At 45.0% G+C, this 17551-nt stretch overlaps 1 long non-coding RNA gene across 2 annotated transcripts in view; it reads left to right on the top strand.

Moving 5' to 3' along the window:
* Window positions 1-8098: 8098 nt before the first annotated feature.
* The window catches only part of LOC118905647, a 67497-nt gene continuing 58044 nt past the window's right edge, over window positions 8099-17551 (top strand). For both annotated transcript variants that reach the window (XR_005022301.1, XR_005022302.1), the window contains exons 1-2: window positions 8099-8194; window positions 8691-8886. This is a non-coding gene — a long non-coding RNA (uncharacterized LOC118905647). The remainder of the gene's footprint in view (window positions 8195-8690; window positions 8887-17551) is intronic.

Below are 17551 nucleotides of genomic sequence, written 5' to 3' on the forward strand. Positions count from 1 at the left end.
TTTACTCCTTGGCTCTAAAACTGGACTCAGTTCAACATAACATAAGGAGGAAGAGAATTTGAGGCAGATGACTTAATGCACAGCTAGTATATCCTAACCCTGTCCTCAGGTGGTCCTCAGACCAGCAACATCACCTGGAAATTTGTTAGAAAATGCAAATTCATAGGCCTTACCCAAGACCTACTAAATCGGGTGGTGGGAGCCCAGGAAACTATTTTAACAAGTTCGCTAGGTGATTCTTATGAATGTTAGCATTTGAGAACCACAGCTCTCACCCAGGTGGAGCTTAGTTCCATTTACAGGAGGTTTCATGTGAAACTTAGCTTCCTTTGGGCTGTTCCTGCCTGAGAGATATGGTAGGAGCAGCAAGAAATTTTCCCAACCACTAATGCGTAAATAATTTGTTCACTGAAACTCTGCCTGTTTTAAGTGACAGAAAGACCCATCTAATCCCCATGTTGGGCATACCTGCTTAGATCTGTAAGTTGCAAAAACCTGCAAAGCCTGTGTACACTGAGGTGGCAAAGGCTTGGGTCTGCCGAGGTCCTGTGACACCAGGCTCATTAAACTGCTGTGTCTTAAAGCAGTCGAGGACCTGGAAGCCCTGTGCTGACTAAAGTATTGACACCTCCTATCCCTGTCACACCTGAAGCATCGCTCTCTCTGGATATATCTTAAATCTCCAAAGCCCTATCGTTGTGCCTGTTCCTTATCCTGGTTTGTAGGCCATGGTTTGGGGGTGGGGAGGAAACAAATCAAATCCCCCTCCTCTGAGTTCAGAACCAGCTGAGAGGTAGGATCAGGACTCCGCTAGGGGTCAGTATGTCAACTTTATTGCTGATAAAGTTGGATTGGAAAATGCAGCTGGGAATCTGCAGCTACCGCTGGGTTTCCTCACACCTCCCCCCTGAATTGGACCTCCCAACCCCAGCTGCCTGCCTCCTGGCTTGCTGGGGAGATTGCCAGACCCAGAAGAGTGGTCACTAGAGCTAGTGCAGCGTTTCCCTGACCCTCCCAATCAGCTCCTTTACTCGCTCTTTGGAGGAGCATGGTAAGTTGTGGAGAGACAGGCAGGAGAGGGGCTCCAGTACCATTCCTTCTTGGGGAGGACGTGAGGATGCAGGAACAGGTCTTCCCTGCCTGTGGGAATAGTATTTGATGTCACTGGCATCAATGAGAGTCTAGAATGGGAAGAGGGGAAGGTCAGGACTGAGGCTCACATTTAAGCATGGTTTCAAAGAGGAAACCCCAGCCAAAGAGCCTGAGAGGAGAGGCCAGAGAGAGGGGGAGAGGGACCAGGAGCATGGGTGCCGCAGAGGCCGGGGAAGGAGCATTTTAAGGAGAGCGTGATCAGCACAGTCCACATTCCTGAGGAGCCTAGTGAGATGAGGAACAAAAACTGTCCCTCAGATTTAGGCACTTGGAATCCCCTGGTGACCTTACTGAAAGGCGGGAAGGAGAAACAAGCTTTGTGGTAGTCACTGAAGGGTGTCCAGGAGGAGAGTTTCTTAAGGGGGACAAAGCTTGTTTGAAAACTGATGGAGAACAGTCGCCTGCGCTTGTGAGGTTGTGGCAGAGCTAAGTAGCCTGTGCCCCACCCTCCAGGCAGGACTCTGGCTGTCTCTCTGGAGCACAGTTTCCTAATTTGAACAAAGTGCAGTGTGAGCTAATAGCAACCCTGGATGGGAGGATGCTGGTACCCAAGATAGGGGAATAAAGGATAATAGGTCACTTAGTCACCTGCAAAACCGGAACTAGAAGCTGAAGGCTTCTGTCTCCAAATTCAGAGATCGCTCCAAACGCCCTTTAGGGCAGAAACAACAAAGGCTCTTCTTCCCTTCAAGAGCTTGCCTTATTTTTGGCAGTCCCTAATTATTTTAATACTAAGTATTTAAATCCTGATCTAGTAAGATGACCAGGATTCAATGGTCCTAATCCTCCCTTAGTGACAACCTTTAATTCCCTGGGGACTCACACTTTCGATTAATGGAGGTCTACAAATGTAACAGACCACCCTCTGATTCTCGGAATGGGAGAGTGTCTTGCTGGACCAATTGGTGGTCTCTCCCTACTGTCTATCACTAGTGTCAGAGACCATATTCTCTGAGAGCTAGTCTTTAGACAGTTTGACTGTCTTAACCCTTGTCATTGACTTAACCCTTACTTACAATATCTTACTTGTTTCACTTAAATCATTTCCAACTCTGATATAGAAATACTACCATCAGAGACTTCTTAATGATAAGCTTCTCCCAGGTAGTCCCATACTCTTCCTATTTCCGAAATCATTTGTCCACATATCTGGAAAACCAAAAATAAGTGAACTTGAAAGAGAGTGGTTGGCCATTTTGCTAAGGATCTCATAGGTCTCTTGGTGTTTGTTTGTTTTCCTTTTTAATGTATTTGTTTTCCTGTAACATTAATCAAATTCCAGAAATAAAAACATATTATTACTAAGGTACATTTAATTTACATTAAGATTTAAATCTGCTATTGAAGGAGAAAAATTAGGATTGATGATAAAAGTTTATTTTAAATTGGCTCTAGATAATTTAGATATGTAAGTTACTTTTTTTTTTTAAATTAATTAATTAATTAATTTATGGCTGTGTTGGGTCTTTGCCTCCGTGAGAGGGCTTTCTCTAGTTGCAGCAAGCAGGGGCCACTCTTCATCGCGGTGCATGGGCCTCTCACTATCGCGGCCTCTCTTGTTGCGGAGCACAGGCTCCAGACACGCAGGCTCAGTAGTTGTGGCGCACGGACTTAGCTGCTCCACGGCATGTGGGATCCTCCCAGACCAGGGCTTGAACCCGCGTCCCCTGCACTGGCAGGCAGACTCTCAACCACTGCGCCACCAGGGAAGCCCTGTAAGTTACTTTTTAAACACACACACACACGCGCGTGCGCACACACACACACACACACACACACACACACACACACACCCCAATTCTATTAAACAGCCAGATCTTAAAAGTCTAAATTTTGGATACTATAATTAGGAGTCATTTAATCAACAATTTCAAGTTAATGAAAATCTACCCATGTTTTTGGTGTTAAAAGGTAAGTGAAATGACAATATAAAGACTTATTAGGAAATGATTAGATAGAGGAGATAACTGGCCTATACAAGACAAAGTATGATGATCAAAAGTGCTATACATGTGGTCACCAGAAACTTGGAACAGACTGTTTCCTGAGAATAAATTAGTACAGAAACATTACCCATAACATTTATGCCAAACTCTTTTAGCAGATAAAATATTACACTGGGATGTAATAGGCTTTAAAACAACATGATACAAGACAAAACACAGCAGGGACTTATGAAAATAACTTCTAATAAGGTTTTGGCCTTCTCTTTGTGTGGGATCCAAGGTGGAGTGATCTTTGCAAAAGTCCATTCTAGGGTTAACAGTTTGTTGGCTTGACTTATAACTTTTAAATATTTAAACACATATTTTGTAGGCCTCCCTTTGCACTCTTGCCCTGGCAAGTGTAATCCACTGTCTTGGATTGGACTCTGTCTTCTGCAGCACATCTGGGGCTTTGATCGGCGAGCCCTAGAGACACAGCACCCTAACCCAGGGAAGGACCGGCCTAACCAGAGCAGGGCTAATGCTGCAGCAGGTGGGGGGGCACAACAGTCTTTGGTGAGCCTCAAATCCTGCCTGGAGCGTGGCTGCTTCATCTGCCTGTGCCAGCTGGCCCTGCTGGAGAGCTGTGGTTGGCCATTCTGTTATAACTCAGGTGTGCACTTAAGGAAAGCAAACCATCCACTCCCTGTCAGGCAGTGGGGCAGTGAGCATCCTTTCTACCCTCACCCCCCTCTAATGGGAGAAATGGTATTTACACAGGCTGTAAACGGCTCTTCATTCTTTCCTAACACATACCATTCTATGATGGAAATTTTAAATTGAGAGGCTATGATACAACCTAAAAGAAACTCCATTAGTGATGCAAGCAGCCAGAAGGATTCTTTGTTTAGGGGAAGTGATGAACATAGGAGGGACCAGAGAGCTGAGACACAGCCCAGAGACTGGCTTCAGGGCCCCGATGAGGCAGCAAACACTCAGGGCAAGTCCAGTTCCTGTGGGTCATGTGTTCCTCGGAACCCTCTACCCTTCATTTGCCTTCCTCTCCTCTCCTCCCCCTTTCCTTGCCCGTCCCCCAGGCTCCCACACTCCTTTCTTTTTTGTGTTCTTATGAAGACATATTAAAGATTAGAAAGGGATTACAGAGGCAGGCATGGCTAGTCTTTGTTAAATAGAACTTTCAGAAATAAAGGGGAAAACCAAAACTATTTCCCCCTTCAAATGAGTTGTATTTCTCTCAGGCCAAAGAACTCTTGGGGATTTCCCCCAGGATCTCTTTTACCAAGGCTGTTTGTTTTGTTTTTCATTTGTGAGTAGGGACTATTTCATTCACTAAATCAATATTTACTGAGCTTGCATTATAAGCAAGCAGTGTTCCAGGGGCTGGAGAAATTGGAGTAAACTAAAATGACAGAAATCCTGCCCTCGTTCCCTGTACATTCTTTTTTTTTTCCTTTTTTTTCATAAATTTATTTTACTTATTTATTTATTGGCTGTGTCAGGTCTTCGTTGCTGCGTGGGCTTCATTGCCGTGTGCGGGCTTCTCATTGCGGTGGCTTCTCTTGTTGCGGAGCATGGGCTCTAGGCACGTGGGCTTCAGTAGTTGTGGCGCGCGGGCTCAGTAGTTGTGGCGCGCGGGCTCTAGAGCGCAGGCTCAGTAGCTGTGGCGCACGGACTTAGCTGCTCCGCGGCATGTGGGATCTTCCCGGACCAGGGCTTGAACCCATGTCCCCTGCATTGGCAGGCGGATTCTTAACCACTGTGCCAGCAGGGAAGCCCTGCCTGTACATTCTATGGGGAGAACACGCAATAAACAAGACAATGACAACAATAATGCGTGTGTGTTGTGTTTGGGGGTGAGAAGTGCTAGGGAGAAAATAAAGACGAGTACAGTATAATGTAGGGTGGTCAGGGAAGGCCTCACTGAGGAGGTGGAATTTAAAGAAAGACCTGGAGGAGGTGGAAAGAGGTATGAGGATATCTGAGGCAGAAGCATTCTCAGCATAGATGAGAGCCAATGCAAAGGCCAGAGGCAGGAGCATGCCTGGCAAGTTTAGGGATCAACAGGCAGGCCAGTGTGACTGACTCAAAAACAGGATGAGCACAGAAAAGACTAGAAGATGAGGTCAGAAGGGTGTGGGTGTGTGGGTGGGGGATGGTGGAGGGCCTTTTTAAGCACTTTGATGTACTCTGAGCAAGATGAGAAGCCACCATTTGGTTTAAGCCTAGGAGTGACATGATCTGATTTGCATTTTAAAAGGATCCCTTGCTGCTGTGTTAAGAATAAGCCGTGAAGGACAAGGGTGAAACCAATTAGGAGGCTATTGAAATAATCTCAGGAAGAGAAGAAAGTATCAATATCTTACACCAGGGTAGTAGTAATAGAGATGGTGAGGAGTGGGGAGATTCTGGATATATTTTGAAAATACAGTCAAAAAGATTTGCTAATGGGTTGGTTGTGGGTGTGAGGAAGAGAAAGGAGCCAAACAGAATGTCAAGGTTTTTGACTTGAGCAACTAGAAAAAGGGTTTTGCTATGAATTGAGACAGAAGGCTTCACGGGTGCAGGTTGGGAAGAAGATCAGGAATTCAGTTGCGGGAACTTACACCCTAGATCCCTGTTAGACAAGTGAAGGGCCCAAGTAGGCAGGCAGATAGATATATGAGCTTGGAATTCAAGGGTAGGGTTGGGGCAGGAGATTAACTTTGGGGGCCATCAATGAAGAGATGGTATTTAAAGCCAAGAGATGAAGAAGTTTTTGAGGGAATGACAGCAGATGGAGAAGTCCAAGATGTGGGTCCTGGAATGGTCTAGTGTTTATGACTGGGAAGAAGAAGAAAAACAAGCTGAAAGACAGAAGGGCCAGCCAAGAGCTAGAAGGAGAGTAGGAGAAACATGGTGTCTGTCCTGGAAGCCAAGTGAAGAAGACCCATCAAGGAAGAGGGAGCGTTGACTGTTGCTGACAGAGTGAGTAAGATGAGGACTGGGAATCCTCCGAAGTCAGAGTCACTGGTGACCTTGAGAAGAGTCCTGTCAGTGGAGTCGGGGGTGTGAAAGTCTTGATGGAAAGGTTCAAGAACAAATGAAGAGGAGGGATTGCGGCCAGTGAGTACAAACGATGCTTCAAAGGCCACTAGTTGTAAAAGGAAGAGAGAATTGGGGCTCAAGCTAGAGGAGGACGTAGGGTTGAGAGAGGTTTTTAAACATAGAAGAAATAACCACATTTGTACATTGATGGAGAAGATCCAGTAGAGAGGGAAAAATGGAAGATTCAGGGCTAAGGGGCTCTACCTTGTAATATTATGAACACCTACATTGTATTGACTGCTAATATGTGTTAGGTTTTTATATATGCTATTCATTCCTTAAAACATGAGATATATGTTAAGGTTCCCATCTTATTAACGAGGAAATTGAGACTCAGAGACATTGAGTTTCTTGTCCAAGGTCACCCAGCGAGGACAGAGAAGGGCTGGGTCAGAGCCCAGTCTGTCTGAGGGAAGCTCAGGCCATCTTGCTCCTAGGCTCACCGGCTACCCTTCTGGTTGTGGAGTTTCCCGGGCACTGAAGGGGCATATTTACTGTCTTAAATCCCTGACTAAAGGAAGAATCTGTGTACTTCTCACAACCATGACCAGAGACTTCAGTCATGGGGAAAGTCTGAGTCATTCTGCTTTCCCTTCTTTCCTAAACCCTGGGACAGGAGACAACAGAGAAGGTGCCTTGGCGTTTGGTTTGCCCCAAACCTCTATACATTAGACATCTAATGAATAACGTTATGCTGTATGTTGGAATATACAAAGGGATGGAAATCAAGAGTCCTGAGTTTTAGTCATGACTGTTACTATATGGTTATCTTACTTCCGTCAAGTCAATGAACTTTGAGTTCAGTGTCCTCATTAGCAAAAGGGGAATAAAAATATCTGTCCTGTCTGCTGCTTGGGTGGTTGTGAAAACATCACACTATATCCCCTCTACCCCCAGTACTCCCGCCATATGTGAGATCATATGCCATTTCCAAAGTGTATCACATACGATGGCACCAGTGGCTCTCAATACCCGATGCACAACAGAGCCCAGCAAGCTTATACAAATACTGCTCTCCTGCTAGGATGTGGGGCAACTAGAATTCACAAGTGCTACTAATGGAGTGTAAATCGGTACACCCACCTTAGATAGCAGTTTGGCAGCATCTATTGAAGTTGAGCCAATACCTCCCTGTGATCCAGCATTTCCAGTCCTGGGTTTATCCCCAAGAGAAATGAGTACCCAGGTGCATCAAGAGACATGTACAAGGATGTTTGCAGAAGTATTATTTGCAATCGCTCAAACTGCAAACAACTCAAATGCCCATCAACAGTAGAATAGACTAATTGTGGTATATCATATATAATGGAATACAGACCAGTATTGAAAGTTTGCAAAATACAGCTGCAATCACATGGGTGAATCTCACAAATATAATATTCAATAAAAGGAACCTGACATAAAAGATTTTCCTCAAAACATGAGATATCATACAATTAGGAAAATCAGGAAAATCTTAAACCTCAGTGGTGTTAGAAGCCAGGACAGCAGTTATCTTTGGAGAAGAGGGAATGAGTAGATTTTACAGGGAGGGCACAAGAAGGGCTTCTGAGTTGCTGGTGGTGTGTGTGTGTGTGTGTGTGTGTGTGTGTGTGTGTGTGTGTGTTCCTCAGTGATGCTTATACAAATTAAAAATACATACATGTTTGGATAATTTGCTGAGCTGCACACTTAAGATTTGTGCACTTTTTTGTTTTTTGTCTATTTTACTCCAACTAAAAAACAAAACTGCTGCCTAGTTCCCATCCTGGGCCAATTAAATAAGAATTCCTGGGGGTGAAGCCCTGGCCTGGGCATTTTCCAGAGTGCACCCTGTGTTGAGAACACTGCCTCCTGCCTTTGTTGGTGTTGTTCCTTCTAGGGGGGAAGACCTCCAGCTCTGGGTCTGGGTGCTGTGTCTCCGTGCCTCAGGGTGGTGGAGAGGACAGGGCTGTCTGGTGGAGAGAAGGCTGGAGGACCCGGTGTGCTAATGGCTGACAGCAAGAGTGGCCTTCGAGGACATGCCTCTGAGGGTGAGAGAGAGCAACCAAGTTTCTGGAACCTGCAGAATCAGCCTCATGTGGGAATGTGTTAGAAATGCACCCTAGGTTTGCTGGGTTAGAAACTCTGGGGGTAGGCCCAGTAATCTGCTTTAACAAACCCTCCAGGTGATTCTGATGCGTCCTGAAATTGGAGAACTACTGCTCTAAAGAGTAGCAAGAAACCAATTTGGCCAATTTGGCAAACCCTCAAGAGATCCATTCTGGGAATAGGCGTTTTGCTGGTTAGTTTGGGTTTTGCCCTCCCCCTCCCCCATTGGTCTTGCCCCAAATCAAACCTATACCATTAGTTCTCAATTCTGGCTGAGGAGCTTTAAAAAAGGTTTCTCCCCTGATGGGTCTCAGGCATCCAGATGCTTCTGACATGGGCCAGGGCTGATAAACTCTGTTCTATATTCAGGTACTTTTGCGGTTGAGACAGATGATTGTTAACACCTGCCCCCAAATTCTTTTGCTTGTTTCCTGCAAGGCCTGTGAAGCAGAAATCAGCGGCTGCTTGTCCAGATCTAAAGGTGTTTCCTGCGGGCCAGTTTGGCCTTGCTTGCAGGTACCTCTGCGGACCACAACGCTGAACCGAGACACCACCTCCGGACACGCACATGGGGCCGGCTCTTCAGCTACACATCAAACACCAAGTCTGCTGCCCGTGCTGGTTGCCGAGTGAGGTAATGTGAGTTAAACCCCTTAGTTTGGTGCACAGAGAAAATGTCAACAAATGCTAGCTATCCTTATCTTCATTATCTAAAGTGTGTGGATCCCTTTTCATTTAAGCTCATAAGATACCTGCTTGGAAAGGCCCATCTTGGTTGTTTCATCTTGAATTCTCTATCCCCCCAACTTTCCTGCAAAGCCCAGGAGGGACCATTCACATTCATGAGGGTTGTTCTAAGCCAGTGGCTCTTAAAATGTGGTGGTGATGGTGGTTTGGCGTGTGGGGGGCGGGGGGTGGTAGTCAGTAGCATGAGTATCACCTGGGGAATTTGTTAGGCCTGCAAACTCCCGTCACCAAAAAAATTTAATAATAATAAATAGGGCAGGAGGAAACTTTTGGAGATAATGGATATGTTTATGGCATAGATTGTGGTCATGGTTCCACGGGTGTATATTTATTTCCAAATTCATCAGATATATGTTAAATATCTACAGCTTTTTGTATGTCAATCATTCTCCATAAAGTGGTTTTAAAAAAAAAATGCAAACTGTTGGGCCCCACCCCAGAACTTCTATATCAGAAACTCAGGAGCTGCGGCCCAGCCATCCATGTGTGGTTCTGATGCTCACATTTGAAAACTACTGTTCTGAGCCCTTGCCTCTCAAGACTGTTAGAAATGCAGAATCTCACGCCCCAAGCCGGTTGACTGAATTAGAAACCCCAGGTCATTGGGATGCACATTAGAGTTTGAAAAGCACTGCTCTAAGCTCCCTCCCTGGATCCGGTTAGAATTAGAACACCAGAAGGGTGCATTCTTGGATTGCAGCTTCTCGGCTTCTCACAGAAATGCCATCACGGGATGATAATTTAAGTGTAAGAAACAAATGCCTGAAAGACCTTTGTGTATCTGTGAAAAACAATTTCTACTACCTTTTATCCCCCTCAGATAAAGATTCATCCTGTCGATTTTCTTAGAGGTTAGAGCAAGCATGTATGTCTGTTTTTGAGAAAGAAGTTGAAGTTATGAAACCCGTTATACCTAAGTTGCCAAGACAGATTTTACCTCAGTTCTAAGCAATAGTCCTAATAGATACAGGTTCTCTCGTACAGCTCTCCCTTCTCCATAATGTGACCTTAGTGTTTTCATTCTTGTTTTAACAATTCTATTGCGGCTGCCTTTTTTTATTATTATAAGTAGGTTCAGATATTGGGTGAGATGATAAGAAATAAGTGTCTGTCTGATACTTTGGAGCATCTCTGCCTGTATAAAACATAGTGATTTCAAGAGTTCAGTTAAAATCCCTTTTGTTCCATGAAGCTTTCCTGGCGCTCTCCACCACAGCTGTAATTCATATGGCCTCAGATAACATTATATGTATCACATGTTGCCCAGTATTTTGTGAGTTAATGTTTGTAAAGTGCTTGAACAGTGTAGGAACATAGTAGATACTCAAATTATAATGATTACCATTACCACTGTTATTGTCATTGTTTATATATACTTGTCATTCCTACCAGACCATGAGCCTCTTCGGGGTGAGGAGAGGGCCTTATTTATTGTTGGATTCCCAAATAAGCCTGGTTTATGTTGCACTCACAAGAGCTTCTTACACATAACATTAATGAGAGTAAATATGAGAGTGCTTTGAAAAGGAAAACATGATTTATTGCCATTGTTGGAGCATTGGGTCTCGGTGTATCCTATCCAAAGAGAAAAGCTATTGTGCCAACAAGAGCAGCACATCCCTTAGCCTCAGTCCCAGAGGGCATCAGAAAAAAAAAAAAAAAAAAAAAAAAGGGAAGTGAGGGATAAATGTCACCAAAGTTGTCAGTGAAACTCAGTTCAGAAGAAACTCTGACCAAAACCAAAATGAAATCAACTGAAAATGTTAATGGTCATTTTTAGTAAGTCACAAGAATTTGAAGAAAGGCTATTTTAATAAGTAGAATGATTTCGTTTTCCATATAGCCTAGGAAATTAAGATCTAGATAGTTTCTTTTACTTCGTCTCAGGTCTACTTTGCACCTCTTTTGCAGAAAGCAGTATGGTTTCACCTTCAATAACTTGTCAAAAAAAGAAGCAAAATGGATAGTGTCTTAAGTATTTGTTTTCAAGAGAAAAACACATTGGAGGTCATTTGTGGGGTTATTCCACATAGTATTCTAGGGGGAAAAGAAAGTTCAGGCAAGAGAAGAAAATTGAGTTAAGAATCAGGTTTGCATGATGTGCAGAAGCAGGTTCGTGGTGAAACTAACAAAACCTGAGATACGCGGCCCCTCGCTTAGCTCCAGCCTCTTCCAAAGCCCCAAGAGGGACCCTTGCAATTTTGTGTTTGTAATTTGGCATTAGTGTTCATAAAATGGGCTTTCCAAGTTGTATAGGTTTCAGGCTCTATAAAACTGGGACCGCTCCTGAGGAAATGCCTCTCTATTTCTGTAGCTCTTGCTTTTCAGATTTACTTTTTTACGATCTTTTAGCTCTGCTTTGCCAGATAGGTGATGCAAAAACTAGGGGTTTGATAATGAGGAAGAAGGTCCTTGGAGACATGCTGGGAGGAGAGATAGATACAGCTGAGAGCCAAGTGATGAAACGTAGATTCTAGAGTGTTTTCCTTCAAGGATTATCACCGTCCTAGGGTAGAGATTTGCAACCGTGGCTAAGTTTCCCCCCAAGAGACATTTGGCAATGTCTGGAGACATTTTTGGTTGTCATAAAAGGGTTGGTGTGGGTAGGCTGCTGCTGGCATCTAGTCGGTAGGGGCCAGGGGCGCGGCTAAACATCCTACAATCCACTGGACAGCCCCCTGCAGCAAAGAACTGTCTGGTCCCAAATATCAATAGTGCTGATGTTGAAAAATCCTGTTCTAGGGTACTTGTTGCACTGCAGGTCACTGACAACTCAGGTTGTCAAAATGAAGTGCTCAGGACTGCCCTGGCGGTCCAGTGGTTAAGAATCCACGCTTCCACTGCAGGGGGCACGGGTTCAATCCCTGGTTGGGGAACTAAGATCTCACATGCCACCCACGGTGCGGCCAAAAATAAAAACAATAAAATAAAAATGAAATGGTTAGCAAACAGCATGAGGTACCTTCTCAAAGGCATTTTGCAGTTTGGTCTCTCCCATAAACTATTGTTCGGCACATACCTGGCTCTTCCTTCTTTAGTACCCTCCATTCCACCGCCAACGCACAGGCAAAGGCTGTGGGAACAGTGGCTCTAACTAAAATAATGGTGAAAACCTGCTTCCAGCTCTGCTGTGTGAGAAACAGGGAGTCCCTCCTACAGTGGCTTCAATGCTACAGAAGAACCACAGGCCCTGAAGTGGTGCTTTGTTGTGCAAATCCTGATCAAAAGACCAGCTTCCCTAAAACTAAAACAACCAGCTGTTTCCCTTGGCAACGTGAATGTCAAGGCAATGCCATGGAAATGTCCACACCATGAAAATGTTGATCCCACTCCCAGGCTGCTGAGCCCCACTAGTTCAAATCCCAGCGTTGCCAGTGGAATGCCCCAAATTCCTGCCCTCTGACCTCAGCAGGTCCTCACTGCCTTTTGGCCTGCCTTCTAATCACCTTCTAATTGTGTGTCTTATTCCCATGGCAACTCACTTCCCCCAAGGCCCCAAACTTTTCTCTCCCTGTTTCCCTTCTGCAGATGTCCTTGCCTCATGCTTTCCTGAGATGAGTAACAAAATAATCATAGCTGCTATCATTTATGCAGCAACCACAAACACTAGGCTGGTGCAGTATGTACGCTTCATCTGCAACGTATCGATAACCCTGTTTTGCAGATGATGAAACCAGAGCTTAAAGACTTCTTCCAGCCTCTAACTGCTTCCAAGTCACAATGCAGGCATTTGATCCCAGGACTGCCCATCTCCAGGATGAACTTCTTGTACTTCTATCTTCTCCCCTAAAAATATGTCTCTGTCTTGATCCCTGGGTATTGGAGGAAGAAAAGTTCTTTCAACCCAAAATTTCCTCCTCCATCTTGATCTTTTTTTTAAATTTTATTTATTTATTGATTGATTTATGGCTGTGTTGGGTCTTCGTTTCTGTGCGAGGGCTCTCCGTAGCTGTGGCAAGTGGGGGCCACTCTTCACCGCGGCGCGCGGGCCCCTCGCCACCGCGGCCTCTCCCGTTGCGGAGCACGGGCTCCAGACGCGCAGGCTCAGCAATTGCGGCTCACGGGCCCAGTTGCTCCGCGGCACGTGGGATCCTCCCAGACCAGGGCTCGAACCCGTGTCCCCCGCACTGGCAGGCAGACCCTCAACCACTGCGCCACCAGGGAAGCCCCATCTTGATCTTGATTTCCTCCTGTCTCTCACTGAACTTCACTGCTTTGGCTCTCCCCCTTCCCTCTCTCTTTAGCTCAGCCCCTCCTCCCTACAAATGCATTCGGTCTGCCCTGCTTCTCGGACACACTCCTGCTTCATCTGCCTCCTTTGCTTCACTGTTAACTTGTCAATATGGCCACCTCTTCTGCTCCCTCATGCACTCCTTGGCCTGTCCAGTCGCCTATTCCATGAGCAAAACCTAGCTCCCTTTCTGGCTCTGTGTGTCCTTGGCTCCCCTCTGCTCCCTCCTGGATGGGCACCATGTCCATCTCCTACCCTTTTGCTTCTCAGTACCCTCAGGGTGGTGCCCTGAATAGAGAGGGTGATGATGATGACCTCACCTTCAGAACTGGGCAAAAATCAGACAAACACTTCCCAGGGGCCAGGGAGATGGCTGAAGCAGGGCTCCCAGGGAAATTCCTTTGGGCTGGAGTTCTGTTCAGCAGAATGGCCACACACTATTACCATTTTTAGAGCAGTGATTACCAAATGGAAATACCCTATTTCACCAGAGACTGAGACCCGAAGTCACTAGCTTCATATCTAAATGTCATTCACCTCTTCACTGTAACTGAGGCTCTGAGAAACAGAGACACATGACCACATGCTAGGGGATTCAATTCCTGTTTTTCCTTCCTGTTTGTCCTCTGCTAAATTCAAAAAAGAAATACCTAAAAGAAACTTCTTGGTATTGTTATCCTGGTAACATATTATTACTACATCTGTGGAGGTAAAGTTAAATGAAATAATAAATGGTTTTTGAGCTGTTGGCATCAAATGCCATCAGTTTTTAAAAGACAAGTAAATAACATCTAGGCACTAAATCTGTACTTGATAGCAAAGATCCCTTCTCTGGGTAATTCCATTCTCATACCCTCTCCACTGAAGTGTCTATAGGGGTTTCCATACATTGGTATTAGTAAACTTTTGTCTAACATTCATCCATCTATCTATGGGTTCATTCCTTATCAAAACTGTGTGCTCAGTCCTTGGATAAAACAGACACAGTGCCTGTCCTCAGGGAGTGTAGTCTAATCTGGCACTTATAATTCCATGTGATAGGTGCTAAATAGGAGAAATGTGGGGTGTGGTTGGAATATTTCCACAGATACTCACCCTAGACTTGGGCGTGGCTGATCAGGGCCATATCAGTAATATCTAAGGTAAAACCTGAGTGTGTTAGGTGAGGGTGGAGGGGTGAAGTTGTGGGGAAGGGTTGTCCCAAGAAGAGAGAATAGCATTCTAGAAGGCTCATGGCAAGGGAGAGAAAGTTTTAGGGAACTGAAAAGAAGTCATTCTCAGTAGATCAGAGAAGAGAAGAAGAATGGAGAAAGATTATCATCATCATCATCATCCTCATAGTTAATACTTTAGATGCATAAATTGGATTCTGTTATTATCCCCATTTTGCAGATGTGGAAACCGAGGCACTGAGAGGTTACAGTAATTTTCCCAGGGTCACCCAGCCAGTATGTAGCAGATCCCAACACAACCCAGGATCTGTGCACTTAACTGACAAAATATTGCCTGCCATCCTACCTTTGAGATATTCTCCAAACTTCCTCCCAGCAATGATTTGGGGACCCAAGGACAAAAAAATAGATTGAGGCAGTGACTTTATATTTAGTAGGAAGTCTGAGTGGAAATCTTAACCAAAGAAAGCCTGTTCTCCTCTGTCTGCTCCCCTCTGTAAATCAGATTACGGTAGGGAATTCCCTGGCGGTCCAGTGTTTAGGACTCCACGCTTTCACTGCCAAGGGTGTGGCTTCCATCCTTCATTGGGAACTAAGATCCCACAATCCTCGTGGCCAAAAACAAAAACAAAAACAAAAACAAAAAATCAATACAGATTAAGGTAAAGACAATGCTCTCCTGAGGGGAATTTTCATTTAAATGGAGGAGGAGCCAAAAAGTTTTGAGTACCCTAACAAGTAGGGTGGACAGAGGGAGACGATTTGGGGTGGAGGCCCAGCTCTCCAGGGGCTCAAGTAGGTGGTACATAAGGGACTACCTAGTCATATAATCGGAAGCATCTTTTTGGCCTAGAAGAGTTGGTATGAATCACTAAACTCTTAATTTTCTAGTAGGGAATGACTTAGGCTCTTAAGAGTTGCACATTAGAAGTTTTTTCCCTCACTCCAATTATTAATGACATAAGTGAAAATTACTCAAGGTGACTCAAGGAGTAGGCTTATTCAGAGGTAGCTGAGTTTTCTTTAATTCCGTGACTGATCTAGAACAAACAAAAGCTTCATATCCCTTAAGGTGGAAACCAAAAACAGTTTAATGCCATAAACTTTGTGAGCAAAGACTTCAAAGTGGTGAAGTATGTGGACAGTACACCCAAGCTTGGAGCATGGTGATACGACTTCTCAAGACCAGACAATCTCTTGTGGACAATTACCCACTAGTTCGATTAAACCTTGAGCCTATAAGAAATCTAGCATTTGTTCATGACTAATTTTTCCTAGAATAAAACCATTTCAGTATGAAATTTACTATATATCACCTTTCCTGAATAAAATGCTCACTTCTCCTGTTTCATCCCAGTTGCCTAATTCCTTCTCAAGAGAGTAGACAAGGATAGGTGATATTTTAGCTGCTGAGACTGGCTTGAGTCAAAATACCCATCTCCAATACCTCCTGTGGTGAAAAGGATGAGGACCGAGCAGTATTTTCCATGTTTATTTCCCAAATTGGGCAAGTTGATGGTTTACATGTGTATAATAGGTTGGATTAGAAAAGGAGCTTTGGAGAAGCTTATGGCCAGTGGTGGGCCACAGTTACTTGGTTTAGTTAGCTGCCTGAGTGGGCAGGATGTGTGTGTTTCATATCCTTGTTTATACCAGTACTAGGGAACTCAAAGTCACGTGGAAATAGGATATGGTTTATCAGTTAGTCCTTTCTACTCAAACCATTCCCCACCCCTCATCAAAAAATGAACAATAGTTTTATTGGCCCTCTCCCTACTACTTAAAACTCCTTCTGCCACTTGGCCAGATCTGATTTTGCTATTTCTCTCAGGTACATGGATAGAGAGCTTGGTTAAGAAATTCTGCTTCAAAGGGAGATCAGCTCAGTGCTTTGTGACCACCTAGAGGGGTGGGATAGGGAGGGTGGGAGGCAGACACAAGAGGGAGGAGATATGGGGATATATGTATATGTATAGCTGAGTCACTTTGTTATAAAGCAGAAACTAACATACCATTGTAAAGCAATTACACTCCAAGAAAGATGTTTAAAAAAAAGAGTTCGCCTGCCAATACAGGGGACATGGGTTCGGTCCCTGGTCCGGGAGGATCCCACGTGCTGTGGAGCAACTAAGCCCGTGCACCACAACTACTGAGCCTGCGCTCTAGAGCCTGCGTGCCGCAACTACTGAAGCCCGCGCGCTGAGAGCCTGTGCTCCGCAACAAGAGAAGCCACCACAGTGAGAAGCCCACACACCACACCACAACGAAGAGTAGCCCCCGCTCGCCGCAACTAGGGAAAGCCCGCGCGTGGCAACAAAGACCCAACGCAGCCAAAAAAAACCAAAAAAACCAAAAAAGATGGCTCAACAGCTCAATCACAGGAAGGGCAGGGCATCAGATATGAGGGAACCAGGGAAAACATCCCTCCCTCATCCTGCCTCCTCCTCCCACAATCCTTCTCTCTGGCTAACTCTCTACAAGGACGCTTTCTTCTCTCTCCCTGCAGATAGGGGTTGTCCCCAACATGGTGGTGCCACAGCCTCACATTTCCCATCTTCTATCCCTCTCTTTCTCTGTCTTGACTGGCTTAGCCTCCTACCTGACCATCAAATGTTGGAGTTCCTCGAGGCTCTATCCTAGGTCCTCTTACTTCCTCCCTCAGAGATCCTCACAGTTTTAATCACCATCTCTACTTAGAGAGTTCCCATATTTATTCTCCAACACAGACCTTTCTCCACGCTCTAGGCCTATGTAGCCAATTGCCTACCTGGTATCTACTCTTGGGTATCTCAAAGGCATCTGAAATTTTCCCCTTCTTTCTTGGTAACAAAATCCCCATGTTGTTGGAAGTGGCAACGTACCTGGCTGAAAAGATCACATCTTCCAGCTTCCCTTTGCAGTCAGGGGTGGACAATGAGATGTACGCAGAAGTAATTAAGTTGAGCTTCTAGGGAAAGTCCTTTATAAAAGGCTGACTCAGCTGGAAGTTTTGCCATTTTTGCCCTTATGCCTTCCTCCTCCTTCTGCCTGGAATGTGGATGTGATAGCTAGTGCTTGAGCAGTCATCTTGAGAGTATGAGGAGAACTTGAAGATGGAAATGAGCACTAAAAATGGCAGAGAAAATGGTGGAAGGAGCTTGGGATAAAGA

This window comes from Balaenoptera musculus, chromosome 13 (genome assembly GCF_009873245.2).
Source record: "Balaenoptera musculus isolate JJ_BM4_2016_0621 chromosome 13, mBalMus1.pri.v3, whole genome shotgun sequence".
NCBI classification, from domain to species: Eukaryota; Metazoa; Chordata; class Mammalia; order Artiodactyla; family Balaenopteridae; genus Balaenoptera; species Balaenoptera musculus.